Genomic DNA, 13,087 nt, shown 5'->3' on the forward strand with positions numbered 1-13,087 from the left:
GTCTGCATAATCTTAAACAAGAACACTACCAGTAGACCAGATAATGAAGGCTAACTAATGTAGACAGCAGAACCCAAGGACACAAAATTCAAAGCTAATTTACAAAAACATTATTATTTCAATGAGCCACTGATCAATCTATGGAACAAGCTCCTGAGGGAGCATTAGCTCGAAGAAGTTGGCAGTTTATCATTCAAATGCAAATGAGATAGCTTTATTTCAGAAAATACCTTTTTTTTTGGATACAGAATATGAGCAATTTGAGATATGAGATGTGGCAAGGGTTGCATGTTTTGGAAGAACAAACAACTCCTGGACCTGTGTTTCCCAAAGCTTTCCATCTTTTATGTCCCGCTATTGTGGACTAATTGATGAAGATTGATCACTTTATTCAACAACTCTGTTACTGTGCTGCCGAGGGGGGCAGCAGGCAAATCCTCAATCCTTCTCCAACTCATAATTCCTAATTGCCCAGTATTGTGAGTCTGCCTGGGACCGTTTCCCCAGAAGCGGCTTCTAATTTTTCATTATTTAGGGCGACACGGTGGCTTAGTGGTTAGCACTGCTGTCTCACAGCGCCAGGGATCTGGGTTTGAATCCAGCAGCGGTCAACTGTCTGGGGGAGTTTGTACATTCTCCCCGTGTCTGCATGGATTTCCTCCCACAACCCAAAGGTGTGCAGGTTGGGTGAATTGGCCATGTTAAATTGCCCATAGTGTCCAGGGATGTATAGGACAGGGGCAAATGTAGGCTAATTGGGTAGGGGAATGGGTCTGGGTGGGTTACTCTTCGGAGGGCCTATTTCCACACTGTTGGGATTCTATGATTATTCACTCATGAGACCAGAGTGTTGTTGGCTGGGCCTGTATCTATTGCCAGATGCCCCTTGAGAAGGTGGTAGTGAACTGCCTTCTTGAATCGCTGCAGTCCGTGTGCTGTAGGTAGACCCACAATACCCTTGAGCAGGGAATTCCAGGATTTTGACCCAGCAACAGTGAAGGAACGGTGATATATTTCCAACTCAGGATGGTGAGTGGCTCAGAGGGGAACTTACTGGTGGTTTCACACAGGGACCCTGTTCAATTTATGAAATGCCACATCCAGTGAAATATATCTCAATGTCAATCTCTGACTCAGATGTGAATATAACAGTGGTATTTGAAACCACACGTTTTCAGCTAGGTAAGTCCGAGTGTGACTAACTTATCAAAGCAATCGTAAGAAACATATAAGGGAATGGAGGGAACGCATTCTGAATGTGAAAACATAGAAAACAGGAACAGAAGTAGGCCATTCGGCCCATTGAGCCTGCTCCACCATTTTACATGAATTGTGGCTGATCATCCAACTCAGTTCCCTGTTCCAGTTTTCTCTGTATACTCTTTGATCCCTTTAGCCCTAAGAACAATATCTAACTCTTACTAATGATTGGAAGAGAGTTGCTAGATCTGAATATGAATTCAACTTGCATTAGAGTCATAGTCATAGAGATGTACAGCACGGAAACAGACCCTTCGGTCTAACCCGTCCATGCCGACCAGATATCCCAACCCAATCTAGTCTCACCTGCCAGCAGCAGTGAAGGCGTTGCCCTTTGAAGAAGTTGACACATTGGGCTGACAAGTGGCAAGTAACATTCGCGCCACACAAAAGCCAGGCTATGACCATCACCAATAAGAGACAATATAACCACTGTCACTTGACATTCAATGGTGTTACCATCACTGAATCATGCAGTATCAAGAATCAGTAACAAGAATCCAGAGAAAGTATATTCCCGTCAGGGTAAAAGGGAAGGCCGGTAGGTATAGGGAATGCTGGATGACGAAAGAAATTGAGAGTTTGGTTAAGAAAAAGAAGGAAGCATATGTCAGGTATAGACAGGAGAGATCGAGTGAATCCTTAGAGTATAAAGGAAGTAGGAGTACACTTAAGAGGGAAATCAGGAGGGCAAAACGGGGACATGAGATAGCTTTGGCAAATAGAATTAAGGAGAATCCAAAGGGTTTTTACAAATATATTAAGGACAAAAGGGTAGGGAGAGAATAGGGCCTCTCAAAGATCAGCATGACGGCCTTTGTGTGGAGCCACAGAAAATGGGGGAGATACTAAATGAATATTTTGCATCAGTATTTACTGTGGAAAAGGATATGCAAGATATAGAATGTAGGGAAATAGATGGTGACATCTTGCAAAATGTCCAGATTACAGAGGAGGAAGTGCTGGATGTCTTGAAATGGTTAAAGGTGGATAAGTCCCCAGGACCTGATCAGGTGTACCTGAGAACTCTGTGGGAAGCTAGAGAAGTGATTGCTGGGCCTCTTGCTGAGATATTTGTATCATCGATAGTCACAGGTGAGGTGCCGGAAGACTGGAGGTTGTCAAACGTGGTGCCATTGTTTAAGAAGGGTGGTAAAGACAAGCCAGGGAACTGTAGACCGGTGAGCCTGACCTCAGTGGTGGGCAAGTTGTTGGAGGGAATCCTGAGGAACAGGATGTATATGTATTTGGAAAGGCAAGGACTGATTAGGGATAGTCACCATGGCTTTGTGCGTGGGAAATCATGTCTTACAAACTTGATTGAGTTTTTTGAAGAAGTAACAAAGAAGATTGATGAGGGCAGAGCAGTAGATGTGATCTATATGGACTTCAGTAAGGCGTCCGACAAGGTTCCCCATGGGAGGCTGATTAGCAAGGTTAGATCTCATGGAATAAAGGGAGAACTAGCCATTTGGATACAGAACTGGCTCAAAGGTAGAAGACAGAGGGTGGTGGTGGAGGGTTGTTTTTCAGACTGGAGACCTGTGACCAGTCGAGTGCCACAAGAATCGGTGCTAGGTCCTCTAGTTTTTGTCATTTACATAAATGATTTGGATGTGAGCATAAGAGGTACAGTTAGTAAGTTTGCAGATGACACCAAAATTGAGGTGTAGTGGACAGCAAAGAGGGCTACCTCAGATTACAACAGGATCTGGACCAGATGGGCCAATGAGCTGAGAAGTGGCAGATGGAGTTTAATTCAGATAAATGTGAGATGCTGCATTTTGAACATAGAACATAGAACATAGAACAATACAGCACAGAACAGGCCCTTCGGCCCACGATGTTGTGCCAAACATTTGTCCTACCTTAAGCACCCATCCATGTACCTATCCAATTGCCGCTTAAAGGTCACCAAAGATTCTGACTCTACCACTCCCACAGGGAAAGAAAATCTTAGCAGGACTTATACACTTAATGGTAAGGTGCTAGGGAGTGTTGCTGAACAAAGAGACCTTGGAGTGCAGGTTCATAGTTCCTTGAAAGTGGAGTCGCAGGTAGATAGGATAGTGAAGAAGGCGTTTGGTATGCTTTCCTTTATTGGTCAGAGTATTGAGTACAGGAGTTGGGAGGTCATGTTGCGGCTGTACAGGACATTGGTTAGGCCACTGTTGGAATATGGCGCGCAATTCTGATCTCCTTCCTATCGGAAAGATGTCGTGAAATTTGAAAGGGTTCAGAAAAGATTTACAAGAATGTTGCCAGGGTTGGAAGATTAGAGTTTTCGGGAGAGGCTTAACAGGCTGGGGCTGTTTTCCCTGGAGCGTCGGAGGCTGAGGGGTGACTTCATAGAGGTTTACAAAATTATGAGGGGCATGGATAGGATAAATAGACAAGATCTTTTCCCTGGGGTCGGGGAGTCCAGAACTGGAGGGCATAGGTTTAGGGTGAGAGGGGAAAGATACAAAAGAGACATAAGGGACAACATTTTCACTCAGAGGGTGGTGTGTGTATGGAATGAGCTGCCAGAGGGTGTGGTGGAGGCTGGTACAATTGCAACATTTAAGAGGCATTTGGATGGGTATATGAATAGGAAGGGTTTTGAGGGATATGGGCCGGTTGCTGGCAGGTGGGACTAGATTGGGTTGGGATATCTGGTCGGCGTGGACAGGTTGGACCGAAGGGTCTGTTTCCATGCTGTACATCTCTATGACTCTATCAACACCCCAGGACCAGAAACTCAACTGAATTTATTATGTAAACACAGTGGCTACAAGAGCAAATCAGAGGCTAGGAGTACTGTGGTGCGTAACTCATCTCCTGAGCCCCCAAAGCCTTAACACTATCTACAAAGCATAGGTCACGAGTGTGATGGAATACTACCCTCTTGCCTGTATGGGTGCAGCTCTAACAACACTCAAGAATCTTGACACATCACCATCCAGGACAAAGCAGCCCACTCGATTGGGACCACATCCACAAACATCCACTCCCTCCACCATTGATGCTCGGTAGCAGTAGTGTGTACCATCTGCAAGATGCATTGCAGGAAATCACCCAACAGCACCTTCCAAACCTCATGACCACTTTTACCTGGAATGACAAGGGCAACAGATACATGGGAACACCACCCATTGCAAGTTCTCCTCCATGCCACTCACCATCCTGACTTGGAAATATACTGTCACTGGGTCAAAATCCTGGAAATCCCTCCTTAACATCATCATGGGTCAACTCACAGCAGGTGGACTGCAGTGGTCCAAGAAGGCAGCTCACCACCACCTTCTCAAGGGGCAACAAGAGATGGTCAACAAATCCTGGCCAACCAGTGACACTCCATCCCACAAATGAATTTCAAAAATTCCTAAAAGTCCCCATGGGAGAGTGGGATTACAGCAGTTGAAGTCATCATGGCAGCTGTTTCCATACATAGGGAACAAACAGAACTAAACGATACCAATAGCATAAGGGTTCTGGGTCTTGCTGCATTACAAATTGATACTCACTGCATGTGTCACGCAAACAGTCCTGACAAGGAGTAGTGACGTTAGAAGGAGCTAATTTCAGACTTCTCCAACTGCCTGAATAGAATGTTTTATAAAGGAGTTTTTGACATGACAGCCCTGGAGAGGAGATACCAACCAAGCAATATCTTGTCACCCAAAGGAGGTCAGTTGCCATAACAACAGTGAGAGAGTTTCCTGCAAGGACACTCAGGACTTCGTCAGTCTCACAGCTTTTATCACCAATACCAGAGCTCCTCAGAGTAGCAGATGTGAACTGAAATGCAATGTAAAGCCTGACATTTAAAAAAGAAACAATCTTGAGCACTTTAGCTCAGTTATTGGGAAGGAATGCATAACAGGGGAGGCAATGGTCTAGTGGTCTATTAGAGCTAGTCTGTTAATATAGAGATCCAGGTAATATCCTGGGGACCCAGGTTCAAATCCCGCTCATGGAGAATGGGTGTAATTTGAACTCTGTAAAATCTGGAAGAAAGAGTCTAATGATGATCGTAAGTTGATTGTCGGAAAAAAACATCTGGTTCACTGACGTTCTGTCGGGAAAGAAATCTGTCAACCGTGCCCAGTCTGGTCTACATGTGCCTCCAGATCCACAGCAATGTGGTTGACGCTTAACTGCCCTCTGGGCAATTAGGGATGGGCAATACATGCTGGCCTAGCCAGCAATGCCCTCATCCCATGAATGAGAGTGAGAAAGAGAAGTTGACCATTCAGCCTATCAATTCTGATCTGCTATTAAATGAGATCATGGCTAATCTGGTAACCCCCAACTCCACTTTCCTACTTTGGCCCACAACACAATCATTCCTCCACCAATGAGGTCCATTATCTCTTTTCCTAGATGTTTGTACTTGTTCATCTTTTCTTCCCATGCTGATTCCTGATTAGAAAGCTGTCTGTCTCTGCCTTTGATATGCTTAAGGAACCAGCCTTGACAGCTCTCACATAGAGAATTCCACGGATTCACTACCCTCTGAGAGACGAAATTCCTTCTCATCTCTGTCTCAAATGTGTGATCCCTCATTCTGAGATGATGCCATCTGGCCCAAGACTTGCCCACAAGAGGTAGTAACCTTTTTACATCTACTCGGTCAAGAGCCCGAGGAATTTGATACATTTCAATTAAGTCACCACTCATTCTTCAAAATTCCAACAAATACAGGCCCAACCTACTCAACATTTTCACATGATCGTCTTGAGTGCTCACAAGCAAAAACAGAAATTGCTGGAAAAACTCAGCGGGTCTGTGGAGAGAAACCAGGGTTAATGTTTTGGGTCTGGTTATCATTCTTCAGAACTAACTGTCGTGAGGAAATGGTTGGGATACAAACTAAAGATGGGGTTGGGGATGGGGATGGGGGTGGGGAAAGGAGTATATGACAGGTGAGATGAAGCCCAGAGACAGAGAATAACAGTTGAGCAGACAAAGGAACATGTAAAGGTCAGCCTGGAAGAATGAATAGCTGCTAATGGTGACTTTTAGTGGCTGACAATAGGTTGGTTGTGGTAGCTGCCTACATGGTAACAGGGTCTGATGTGTGGGGGTTGGGGTAAGGACATGGGAGAAGGTGCTCAGGCGCTAAAATTATTCAACTTGATCTGGAGGTCTGAAGGCTGCAGGGTCTCCAGTGGGAAACGAGGTATCATTTACTCCTCCCCTTTCTACCATCCAATCTTCAGCCTATTTACCAACATTTTCCTCACTACAATCAGTTCTGAAGAAAAGTCACAGGATCCAAAATGTAAACTCTGCTTTCTCTCCACAGATGCTGCCAGACCTACTGGGTTTTCCCAGCAATTTCTGTTTTTGTTTTTGATTTCTGCGGCTCTTTGTTGTTTTTTTTATATAGTCTTGCATGTTGTTGGGATTGCAGTTATTGAAAATGTCCAGCATTCTCTCTTGAGATGACTTCCACCCCGTCATTTCCTGCGTGATGTTGCTGACCATTGAAGTCAGACAATGTTATGCCAAAGTACTGGCGGTCATTGAGCTGTGCAGTGAGTTCCCTCTCCCCCCACCTGCCAAGGAGATGCAGAACACAGAGTTAGTGAGCAGGGTCAGAGCCACTGAACTCCTGGTCAACCCCCCCAGGGCTCTACTCATGAAACACGGTGTGCACGAGACACAGGAGTAGCCAAGGGCCATCCCACCAGGTGAGCTACACACGTTTCTATAGGGACACCCTCAATCCCACAGTCAGCAAGCGGCCGATTACACCACCTCAAGGGCATGGAGAACAAAACTGAAGCCAAAATTGCCAGGGAATGTGGAGACAACTCTTCCACCTGTTTCAGACAGTTGCAAAAAACCCATTTCTCAACAGCTTAATAGCAGCATGCACAATGGGTGGTAGTCTTCGAACTACAAGATAACAAAATTATTCAAATCTACTTACAATGGCATATGGGTGTAGCTTTCTTATCCATCCATGGGATACAAGTATTGCTGTCTAAGCCAGCATTCATTGCTCATCTCTAATTACCCTTCAGAAAGTGGCAGTCTACTGCTTTCTTCAATCACTGCAGTCTATGTACAGGTACACCATAGTGCTGTTCGGGAGGGACATACAGGATTTGGACCCAGTGGCAGAGAAGGAACACTGGTCTAGACCCAGGTATGATGTTTGGAAGATCCAAATTCTTCTCACCAAAATTGTTAATAGAATCCCAACAGTATGGAAACAGACCCTTCGGCCTAACAAGTCCACACCGATCCACCAAAGAGTAACCCACCCAGATCCATTCCCCTACCCTATTACTTTACATTTACCCCTGACTAATGCACTTAGCCTACATATCCCTGAACATTATGGGCAATTTAGCATGGCCAATTCACCTGACCTGCATATTTTTGGATTGCGGGAGGAAACCAGAGCACCCGGATGAAACCCGCACAGAAACGGGGAGAATGTGCAAACTCCACACAGCCAGTTGCCCGAGGCTGGAATCGAACCTGGGATCCTGCCACTGTGAGGCTGCAGTGCTCACCACTGAGCCACCATGCCGCCCACAACCAACGCATAACCTTTTTACAAGTCCGACCAAAGGGTCTGTTTCCATGCTGTATATCTCTATGACTCTATATCAAATCTAACTTAACAAATACACTTCCTATCTGTGAGTTTAGTAACATCTTGCTACATTTTGTCGCAGTCCTCCTAATTTCTTGTCACCTCCAAATTTCAAAGCTGTACTCAGAACCTATTGATGTATATTAAGAAGAACTCAGAACTCACCTCAATGAAACTCCACAATCTGAATAAGTATCTTTACTTCCTGCTCTGCTTTTTTCGCCTCCACAGCCAGTTTATTATCCATTCAATGACATGTTCCCTTACTTATAAAAAATTAGAAGTCACACAACACCAGCGTATAGCCCAGCAGATTTGTACAAAATCACAAGCTTTTGGAGCGCTGCCCCTTCGTCAGGTGAAGTCAAAGTGACAGGCAGCGCTCCGAAAGCTTGTGATTTCAAGTAAACCTGTTGGACTATCACCTGGTGTCGTGTGATTTCTGATTTTGTCCATCCAAAATCAGCACTTCTGCATCATGGAAATAAAACAAAGATCTGCAGATGCTGGAGATATGAAACACAAAGCCCTGATGAAGAGTCACAGGACTGAAACCATTGACTTGACTTTCCTCAAACGTGCTGCCAGACTTGCTCAGTTTGTCCAACAATTTCTGTTTATGTTCCCTTCCTTCATGTATTCCAACATTAGGTGCACATCTACTATGTTATTAATTAGCGAAGGTTTTATTGGAAATCAAAACATATTGCATCTGTTGCATTACCCCTTTCATCCTTTCTGTTATTTTTTGAAATAATTCAACAAGTTGGTTGAAGCATAATGTTCATTTTTGGGGTCTCTGTTTATAATTCTATCACCTAACTGAGGCAGGTTTCCATTTTCTTTCCTCACACTAATGTTAAGCAACAGTTCCCTCGGTTATTCTCCCTCTTGTTTTCTGTATGGGAATGACATTCAATGCCCACCATTCTGCTGACACCTCGTATCACACAGGTACCAGGAAAGGACTATCTCAAACAAAAGATAATCTAACCACCACCCCTTGACTTATTGCATTGCTATCGCTGAATTCACTACGATCATCACCCTGGGGGTTGCCATGAAAAGAATCTGAATTTGGCCATTTTCGATAATAATGTAGCTATAAGAGTACGTCAGCAACTAGGAATTCAGTTCTGAGTGACTCATATGAACAAGAAACAACAGTGGGCCACTCTGCCCTTCGAACCTGCTCCCCCATCCTATAAGATCATGGCTGAGCTGATTTTAACCTCAACTCTACATTCCTGCATATCCCCGATAACCTTTCACCCCCTTGGTCATCAAGAATCTATCTCCCTCTACCTTAAAGTTTCGGCCTTTTCATACAATCCCTACATTGTGGAAACAGGCCATTTGTCTCAACAAGTCCCCATCGACCCTCCAAAGAGTGATCCACCCAGACCCATTCCCCTATCCTATTACACGACATTTACCCCTGACTAATGCAATTAACCTACACATCCTTGAACACTATAAGCAATTTGGCATGGCCAATTCACCCTAACCTGCATGTCTTTGGACTGTGGGAGGAATCCGGAGCACCCGGAGGAAACCCACGCAGACACGGGGAGAATGTGCAAACTCCACACAGACATTCGCCCGAGGATGGAATCAAACTCGGGTCCCTGGCACTGTGAGGCAGCAGTGCTAACCACTGTGCCACCGTGCCACCCCAAAAACACAGGAATTCTGTCGTGAGTCCAGTTTATTTGAACCTTGTGGAGACCTGACTCCTTAACCTTCCGGTGCATTCTCCAACTTGAAAGTCATGGCCCCTCTCCAGAGGTTTGGCCATGTTGGTCTGATGACGCAAGCTTGTGCAGATGGAAGACTTTCTTTCCACTCTTTCATTTTTTTTGTTGAGTGATTTAAATGTCTCAACCTTTGAGGAAGGGAATTCTGAAGACTCACAGCCCTCAGAGAAAACAATGTTTGCTCATCTCTGTCTTAAATGGGCACCCCCTTATTTTAGAGTTGAAAATGTGTTGCTGGAAAAGCACAGCAGGTCAGGCAGCATCCAAGGAGCAGGAGAATCGACGTTTCAGGCATGAGCCCTTCTTCAGGATTGTAGAGGGAGGAAGAGAGCTTCTTCAAGGAAGGCATCCTTGCAAGAGGATTCGCAGTAGGTTAAAATCTTCCAGGAGAAAGTGAGGACTGCAGATGTTGGAGATCAGAGCTGAAAATGTGTTGCTGGAAAAGCACAGCAGGTCAGGCAGCATCCAAGGAGCAGGAGAATCGACGTTTTGGGCATGAGCCCTTCTTCAGGATTTTTCTTTACCCCTTATTTTAGGTATGACACCACGTTCTACATTCTCCGACATCCTTTCAACATCTACCCAGCCTGGTTCTCTCAGGATCTTATCTGTTTCAACTGAGTCACCTCTGAAACACCTCCTTTCTTCCCAGAGCCTTTATGTCACCTACAAGGCACAAGTCAGTAGGGTGATGGAATACTCTCCATCCACCTGAACGGGTGGAACTCCATCGCTCAGCACTCAAGAAGCACATCACCAACCAGAACAAAGCTGCCCGCTGAATTGGCACCACATCCACAAACATCCGCTCCCTCCACCACCGACAGTCAATGTGTATGATCTATAAGATGCACTGCAGTAGCTCAGTAGGGCTCTTCTGACAGCACCATCCAAGCACAACACCCCCCAATCAGATGGAAGACCAGGGCAGCAGACACCACCACCTACAAGTTCCCCTCCAAGCCGCTCACCATCCTGACTTGGGAGTATATCTCTGTTCCGTCACTGTCTTTGGATCAAAATCCAGGAACTTTCTCCCTAAGAACATTATAAACAAATCTTCTCAAAAATTGCTAACATTATGAGCTACATACATCAAATGGACTATAGCAGCTCAAAAAGGCAGCTCACCACCACCTTCTCAAGCTAAATTAAAATGAAAAATAATTCCTGGCCCACCCAGCGACACCAACTAGGCAAAAGTGTGGACTGCAGATGCAGGAAACCAGAGTGGTGCTGGAAAAGCACAGCAGGTCAGGCAGCATCCGAGGAGCAGGAAAATCGACGTTTCGGGCAAAAGCCCTTCATCAGGAATACAGCCTCTATTCTTGATGAAGGGCTTTTGCCTGAAATATCGACTTTCCTGCTCCTCGGATGCTGCCTGACCTGCTGTGCTTTTCCAGCACCACTCTGATCTAAACAGTGACACCAACATCCCATGAGTGAGAAAAAAACTTTTTAAATGATCTTTTATAAATATATGTAATTGTGCCACTTCTATCTGTTCCCAAACTTGCTGTAATTGTCTGAATGCAATCCACGATAAGGTGGATAAGTTTATCAATTACCTCCGCAGTTTAATTCTTAATGTCTTCTTATCTGATCACTTCTTTTATGTCACGTCTAGCACATTTGCCTTGCTATTTACCAGCGAGACTTAGTAATTATTTAATATATAAACTGAAAATGCTGTAAATATTCAGCAGGCCAGGTAGTTTGTGTGGCAAGAGAGACTCCAAGCTAATGTTTCCGCTCTGTGACCTTTCGACAGACTGAAAAATGTCACAGAACAGGCAAATGAAAACTGGCATCCTCAGCAAGATCGCCAAGCCTGCGAATGCAAAGGTACAAGCACCGATAGAAGGGCCACATTTAACACGGAATCTGTGGGGAGAAACAGCAGCTGATTCTCCCTCAAAAAGGGTAGGAAACAGAACCTGACACTTCCACCTGTTCAAAAGGCAACCAACTACTGATGTTGAGAACACTACTGTATTTTCCTTTAGAACTGTCAGCATCTATTACATGAACCGAGACATTCATCATCTGCAATGCTTGCTGTTTTATTGTGCCTGGTTTTCATCTATGGGCCATTTTGCCGTTGCACACTTTCCCTCATAATCAATATTTTTTCATTTGCAGAGCTCGCCAGCTGTAAGATATCCGAGCACGTGCTACGTTTTGAAGGCAAAGACCAGGCACAACACAGACATCGTGTGAGGAAAGGGCAGTAAATCATAAATTAGAGGGCAAAAGCGAGCTTCAAGATGAAACAAAAAGCCTATCAAGAAATAAAAAGACATAAAAAAAATGACAAGACATCCACTAAGGTCTTTGCGGAATAAAAGTTTCAAGCCGCTCCCTCCAGAGTGGTGCTGGAGAAAAATATGCTTGAACTTGAGTTAACTGCCAGACCTTTCTTTGTTAACTTGTTTGTGGAATGTAAGTGGTGTTGGCTAGGACTATATTTATTTACCATTCCTGTGGAGATGATGGCCTATTGCTACACTATTAATGCAGAGATCCAGGTAATATCCTGGGGACCCCGGTTTGAATCCCACCGTAGCAGATGGTGGTCTTTGAATTGTCGAAAACAACAATTTTGAATAAATTGTCCAAGGATGTCCGTTGTTGAGAGCATCCTTGGAAAAGACCATTGCATTCATTTTTATGGAAGGAAACTACTGTTCTTACCTGGTCTGACTCCAGACCCACAGCGATGTGGTTGACTCTTAACTGCCCTCTGGGCAATTAGGGATGGGCAATAAATGCTGGCCTTGTCACTGGCATCTACATCCTGTGACTGTATATGTATAAAAAAATGTTCGCCTCGAAGAGCTCCTCAGAACCTAGTGCTCCCAAATAAACCCGTTGGACTATAACCTGGTATTGTGTGATTTTTAACTTTGTCCACCACTGGTGGACAAAGTTTTTAACAGGCCAACACTGGCACCTCCAAATCATAAAAAGAGTGTGGCATTCCCACAGAAACCGGGGAATCACTGGCCCAAGACTGTCCAAAGTGGAGGAGGAGCATTCCGGAAGGGGACAGCACCTCGAGACTTGCCGTCGGGAAAAAGCCAAAGCCAGATGGAAACAGCATAAGGAGCGCGCTGCCGCGCCAATGCCCCAGCCACCCCTTCCCGTTCCCACCCTCTGCCCCAACTGTAACAGAGCCAGTCTGTACGAGACAAAAAAACTGCAGACGCTGGAATCCAAAGTAGACAGATGGGAGGCTGGAAGAACACAGCAAGCCAGGCAGTCTCAGGAGGTGGAGAAGTTAATGTTTCAGATATAACCCTTCTTCAGCTATCTTTGGAACCCACCCTGAGAGTGGTAGAGAGTCATCCTCATCTGTGAGGGACCATCAATGAATGAAGAATGATTACAACAAAATTTGCCCTGGGAGAGATGGTGGTGCACTGTCTTCTTGACAAATGATTAAAAAAAATACCCTGGGGTAGGCGGTGGTGAA

General features: G+C 44.9%; 1 protein-coding gene across 9 annotated transcripts in view; it reads right to left on the bottom strand.

Moving 5' to 3' along the window:
* adgrl2a (adhesion G protein-coupled receptor L2a) overlaps positions 1-13,087 on the bottom strand; it is a 1,095,933-nt gene that overhangs the window by 540,764 nt on the left and 542,082 nt on the right. The window lies entirely within an intron of this gene.

Source organism: Chiloscyllium plagiosum, unplaced genomic scaffold (assembly GCF_037043375.1).
Source record: "Chiloscyllium plagiosum isolate Xiang-an unplaced genomic scaffold, Cpla_swu_hap1 HiC_scaffold_9, whole genome shotgun sequence".
Lineage (NCBI taxonomy): Eukaryota > Metazoa > Chordata > Chondrichthyes > Orectolobiformes > Hemiscylliidae > Chiloscyllium > Chiloscyllium plagiosum.